This window comes from Micromys minutus (assembly GCF_963924665.1).
Source record: "Micromys minutus genome assembly, chromosome: 7".
NCBI lineage: Eukaryota > Metazoa > Chordata > Mammalia > Rodentia > Muridae > Micromys > Micromys minutus.
The window spans coordinates 46,133,673-46,139,420 of record NC_137976.1 but is presented as its reverse complement, the minus strand read 5'-3'; the positions used below and the strand labels follow the sequence as shown (position 1 = coordinate 46,139,420).

At 40.6% G+C, this 5,748-nt stretch overlaps 2 pseudogenes across 2 annotated transcripts; one reads left to right on the top strand and one right to left on the bottom strand.

Moving 5' to 3' along the window:
- Nucleotides 1–321: 321 nt before the first annotated feature.
- LOC308422849 (alpha-ketoglutarate dehydrogenase component 4-like) lies at nucleotides 322–2,664 on the bottom strand (annotated as a pseudogene). The gene is made up of 2 exons: nucleotides 2,626–2,664; nucleotides 322–637 (listed from the first exon to the last, which is right to left on the bottom strand). The product of its transcript is annotated as an alpha-ketoglutarate dehydrogenase component 4-like (transcript).
- Nucleotides 2,665–3,883: 1,219 nt separating this feature from the next.
- On the top strand, nucleotides 3,884–5,040 carry LOC308422848 (protein AAR2 homolog; annotated as a pseudogene). The gene has a single exon. The product of its transcript is annotated as a protein AAR2 homolog (transcript).
- Nucleotides 5,041–5,748: the final 708 nt, after the last annotated feature.

Here is a 5,748-nt window from a genome sequence, read left to right as displayed (position 1 = left end):
CAACAAAACCAGTTTTAACAGTGTAAAAGCTTGAGTGTCTTTAAGTCAGTATCAAATAGATTACTTTGATGTTATATACGTGCATAGAAGTATAGTTTCTGTTAATGTAAACTTTAAAAAGTGTCCAGGTCAGCTTGTGGGGACACTGACCAAGATACACAATGTAGGAGATAGAAGTGGCCACCTGGAGTTTTTATACTTTATTCTGTTTACAGAATATTTATTAAGGTTGTTTAATATATAGCTTTTTATTTGACATGGTGGAAGTCCTTTATTGTAAAGCTAATCCTTCTCTCGGTAACAAAGCAGCAGCCATAATGATCACTCTGGACCCCCACACTGGACAAACTTTATTTCCTATTGAGACACAGGTTTTTTTCTGTATTTCTGAGGCAATAATTTTATTATTTCTTCAGTGTATGGTGGTCCCTGATGCATCAGTAAATCTGAGGACATATTTTCTTTAGAATGCTGTGAAATTACAGAGGAGCAGGGTGAGGGCAGGGGTTAGCTCAGCAGATCCCGATCCTTCTGAAGCACTGAGTTTATGTTTGACTCTTCTGTTAGAGAACTTTATTAATGGGGCATGTGGCTTCACCACCTGCTCGACCCTAGTGATGGAAGCCATCTTGCTGCCCTGAGGTATAGTCTTAATATCTCATTACACAGACATTGTTTTATTCTCTATCTTTTATAAACCTGGTTTTTAAGACAGGGCAAGATTTATATAAAAATCTTATCCCAATTTTAAAGTATCTTTGGAGACCTGATTCCTTGTTTGTCTCCTACTATGTGTTGTTACCCAAAGGAGCTCCAACTCTGAGTTTTAAGCTACCATTTTGATACATATGTTACAGATTGCTAAACATATCCAACAATTTATAAGTTGTTTTTCTGAAAATCCTTGAAATGACTTAAAACTATTTCAAGGAGTAAAGGGCCAGCAGATGACCTTGAAACATGAAACAGAGCACCAATCAAGCTACTATCAGAATCTCTTCAAATAATGGCTTAAGTCTAGGTGCAGTCATTTTTAATAATGGGTGAATCCAATTTATATAGGCTAAGACTTTTTGAAAATCATTTAACTTTGTGAGCTAATCTAGCCTTAATTCTAATGGATCATGTCTCATTGCCTGTATTCTCTTAGAATATCACCCAAATAATTAAGTAGGGGTTGTACCTGCATTTTTTCTGGAGCCACTTTAAGCCCATATAGAGATAGCTGAGAAATCAGTTACAACACTTCTTGTAGGTAGGCTCTGTCCTTGTGGAAAATAAGGACATCACCTACATATTAAACCAAATAAACTTCTGAGTGTTTATCTCTGTTTTTTTTTAAGTATCTACAAAATACTGATAAAGGGTAAGACTATTTCTAATATCTTGAGGGAGGACTTTCCATTGTTCTCTGTGATTCGGCTGTCTTAAATTTGTAGAGGGAAGACTAAAGGTAAATCTTTTACAGTTTTGAGGACACAGATGAGTAGTGAAGAAACAATCCTGTAGGCCTATGGCTATGGTATTACCATCCCGAGGAATAGGGTAAGTAGAGGACAACCCAGACTGAAGAGCTACCACATCTTCCTGAGTCTCATAAATTAAAAAGTAGAAACTCCCATGAGGCTCCTCATTTACAGATGCTATATTTGGCTACTCTTGGCCAAATTAAGAACCTCTATAAGCACAATCTAATATGAAAAAAATATCTCAGCAGTCATAGTTTTGGGTCCATTCTCCTGATACCAAACTTGGATATCCTTTACTATGCTGTTACAAGTTTCTAAATCTGAAGTACCCTGATCTGAGAACCAAAGGCTACCTTGCTTCACAATTTGTAAGAAAGCATTCAATTGAGAAGTGCTAACTTTGATTTCCTTTTCTAAAAAAAGAGTGCTGTAGTATGTCTGTCGTCTTCTTTCTTTAAACTCCTTGTGGCCGATGACCTACTTATAGTTTTTGTCTTTTCACCCTTCTCAACCTGGCCTATTTTTTACCCCAGGGTTTCACAAAACCCTTTGGTAAAGTCCTATTCTTATCAGAAGTAAACTTACCTTTTCAGATCCAAATTACAGACTCCAAATGCTAGGAAGCAGCCCCTCAGTTCTTCTTCTCCTTCTTCTTCTCCTTCTTCTTCTTCTTCTTCTTCTTCTTCTTCTTCTTCTTCTTCTTCTTCTTCTTCTTCTTCTTCTTCTTCTTTTTCTCCTCCTCCTCCTCCTCCTCCTCCTATTCTCTCTCTCTCTCTCTCTCTCTCTCTCTCTCTCTCTCTCTCTCTCTCTCTCTCTCTCTCTGTCACACACACACACACATCACAATCATGCATGCACATATAGTTATACACTTATGCATGCACATACATTTAGTGTTTAAAAGTCCTCAAAATATGTTACTGAATGTATTATTTAAGAAGAAATTCTACCTGGAGAGAAGACAAGCCTTTTGGCTCCAAAGCCAATTCCTTTGAAGACAGTGCCACCCAAGTGGGCATTCTAAACCATGTCCTCATGGAAGTAAATGATATGTTGCAGAGTCCAAAGAACAAAGGTGGCTGTGGCTCAAATGGAAAAAAACCAAGGCTCCTGCCTGCTGCAGCATGACACACAACTGAGGCTCTCTCTGACATACAGTCCCATGGAGACGTTCTGGCCTATACGCTGCTTTCATGTTAAACAAGATAATTATATGAGGTCATTGTTACATTGAATCCTGAAGTTATTCAGTTATGTTAAAATACAATAAAATTCTTTGTTTTGCAGAATAAAAAAACAAAAGAAAGAAAATATTCACTGAAATTTTTAATAATTAAGCTGAACTCAGTTTTAATTGTCATGTTAATTTTGGTGAATATTATTACAAACTACACTTGTAATTGAACACACATGGTTGCAAAATAACTAAATATACTGACTATTATGGCATACCTTACTGCAGAATAATGTAATATCAAATTATACTAGTGCTAAATATAGTTAAATGAATTTATCTAAAACATACTCAGTTGCATTACCCTACAATGTCTTTTGTGTGCAGTTCCATTATGTTTAATTACTTTGTCTTTTCATGGTTTTATTTTGTATATTTTCTTCAATAAGAAATGAAACAGGCTTTTCATAACTTTCAAAGGGATTGAGACACAACAGAATAATAAACAATCACAGTATCCTGAAAAGCAGTTCCTGCCAATATTACCATTATAATGCAGGCTCATCAAAGTCCTTGACGCTTTTCATATTATTCCACGACAAGAAAAAATAGTGTTACTAAGTATAAGGTAGGCTCATTTTAACAAATATACATGGTTGGTGAGCCTTCCCTCTTAATTAAATAAAATGTATTGTTAATTAAAACATCATCATAGTACCAAGAGTTCTGATCATTTTTGTTCTCCCTCTTAATTATGCTAAGAATGATGAAACATGGTCTAATGGCAAATCCTAGAGTCCTTAAACTAGAAAATGTTGAAGGGTTCAAATGTCACAGGGTGTTAATGATATCCTAGTTTAAGTATCTGTCTTCCATGAGTGGGTGTTAATCCTCATCTTCCTTCCCCAGTACCCTAGAAGGTCACTCACAAATCTCATGCGTTCCTTTCTGTCTGAAGCATTTATCTTGATCAGAGGTTCTCAATCTGTGGGTCTCAACCCATGTAGGATGAAAGGTAACCTAATACCATTGAAAAACGCAGGTATTTACATTACAACTCATAACAGTAGCAAAATTACATTCATGGCATAGTAATACATATAATTTTGTCATTGAAAGGTCACCACAACATGAGGAAGTATATTAAATGATTTCCACATTAAGAAAGTTGAGAACTGCGCAGAGCCGGAGTGTGAAGTGTTAGGGAGACAGAAAAGAGCCCTGCTTTTGGTGACCCTCTACTGGCCTCATGGCTTCCATGCAAATGGATCCTGAGTTAGCCAAGCAGCTCTTCTTTGAGGGAGCCACTGTGGTCATTCTGAACATGCACAAGGGGACAGAGTTTGGTATTGACTACATCTCCTGGGAGGTGGGGCCCAAGTTCCAGGGAGTGAAGATGATCCCCCCTGGCATCCACTTCCTCTACTACAGCTCTGTGGACGACGCCAGTCCCAGGGAGGTGGGCCCTTGGATGGGTTTCTTTCTCAGTCCAAAGCAGCGAGGGCTGATAGTCCTGCGCTGGAATGCAGTTCAGGAAGAGGTAGACCTGTCTCCAGCTCCAGATGCTGAAGTAGAAGCCATGAGAGCCAATCTCCAAGAGCTGGACCAGTTTCTGGGACCTTACCGGTATGGTACACTCAAGAAATGGACCTCACTCACCAACTTCATCAGTGAGGCCACCATGGAGAAATTGCAGCCCAAGAGCCAGCAGATCAGCGCCTTTACAGATGTGCTGCCTGTACTTTCCATGAAGCACACCAAGGACAGGGTGGAGCAGAACCTACCCCTCTGCAGTACCAAGTACAAAAACTATCAAGAGGGCTTAGCCCGGCTGCCTGAGATGAAGCCCAGGGCCGGGACAGAAATTTACTTCTCAGAGTTGCCCACTTAGATGTTCCCAGCAGATGCCACACCAACAGAGATCACCAGGCACAGCATGGACTAGAGCTATGCCCTCAAGACTGTGCTCTGCAAGCAGTTCCCTGGCAAGCCCCAGGATATACTTGTTGAACTCCAGTTTGTCTTTGTGTGCTTCCCCCTGGGCAATGTGTATGAGGCATTTGAGCACTGGAAGTGGTTCCTGAACCTCCTGTGTCGGTCTGAAACCGCCATGGTAAGGCACCACACCCTGTACGTCAGCTTCATCTCCATCCTGTATCACCAGTTTGGTGACATCCCTGCTGACTTTGTGGACATTGTCTCCCAGGACGGCTTCCTCATCAGTACCTTACAGATTTTCTTTTCTTCTGCCTGCAGCGATGCTATGGAAACTACCCTGAGGAAGAAAGCAGAAAAGTTCCAAGCCCACCTAAGACGTTCTGCAGGGACTTTACTTTAGAGCCAGAGGACTGCGCCCCAGTGGAGGTGGAGCTCCCCGAGGGCATCAAGACTGACTAACTGCAAATCTTCAAGTCAAGGGAAACCCCTTTCCTCTTGGCTATAACCCAGGGTCTCTTCCCCATTCATCTGTACTAGAATGTTCCAGCCCAGTGATCCAGTCAAGCCCTGCAAAGATGGAGCCAGAAGCTGTGCTCACCTGTAAATACATTCCTGTGCTACAAAAGCAGTCATTGTGGTTCCCTGTAGCCTGGACCTTCCATTGAGTTTGAGGGAAAAGGGAGGTGGGGGGTTGAGATGAAACCTGCCCTAGCAATAATCTAATTCCTTCCAATGTTGAGAAAATGAACATCAAATCCAAAAGAGCTAGCAACTTATTCCATAGCTGCTTAAAATAAGAAAGAAACCAGACCCATCCCAGGGTCTGTGGTATTAAGTCAGTGAGTTTTTAAGTTAAATATAGGTTTGAAGTTGAATGTGGTTTGTGTAGAATTTCTGGCTGCTTATGTGAATGGAAGAAAACCTGACAGCCATCGATCTCTTAGGATCCTTGCCTGAGAATAGGTGGCAACAAAGATGCCAACTTCATCTCCCAACCTCCTTCTGCCAGAAGCCTCAGTGGTTGATACTTGACTAGGCTGCTGGCTATGGGGTCTACTACTACTGTCATCATCATCCTGTGGTCTCACACTCTGAAGCCTCCCAGTGTCCCCATTTTCCACTAAGGTTACCATGACTCTTCTGATGACGTGGAAATCAACACCAAAA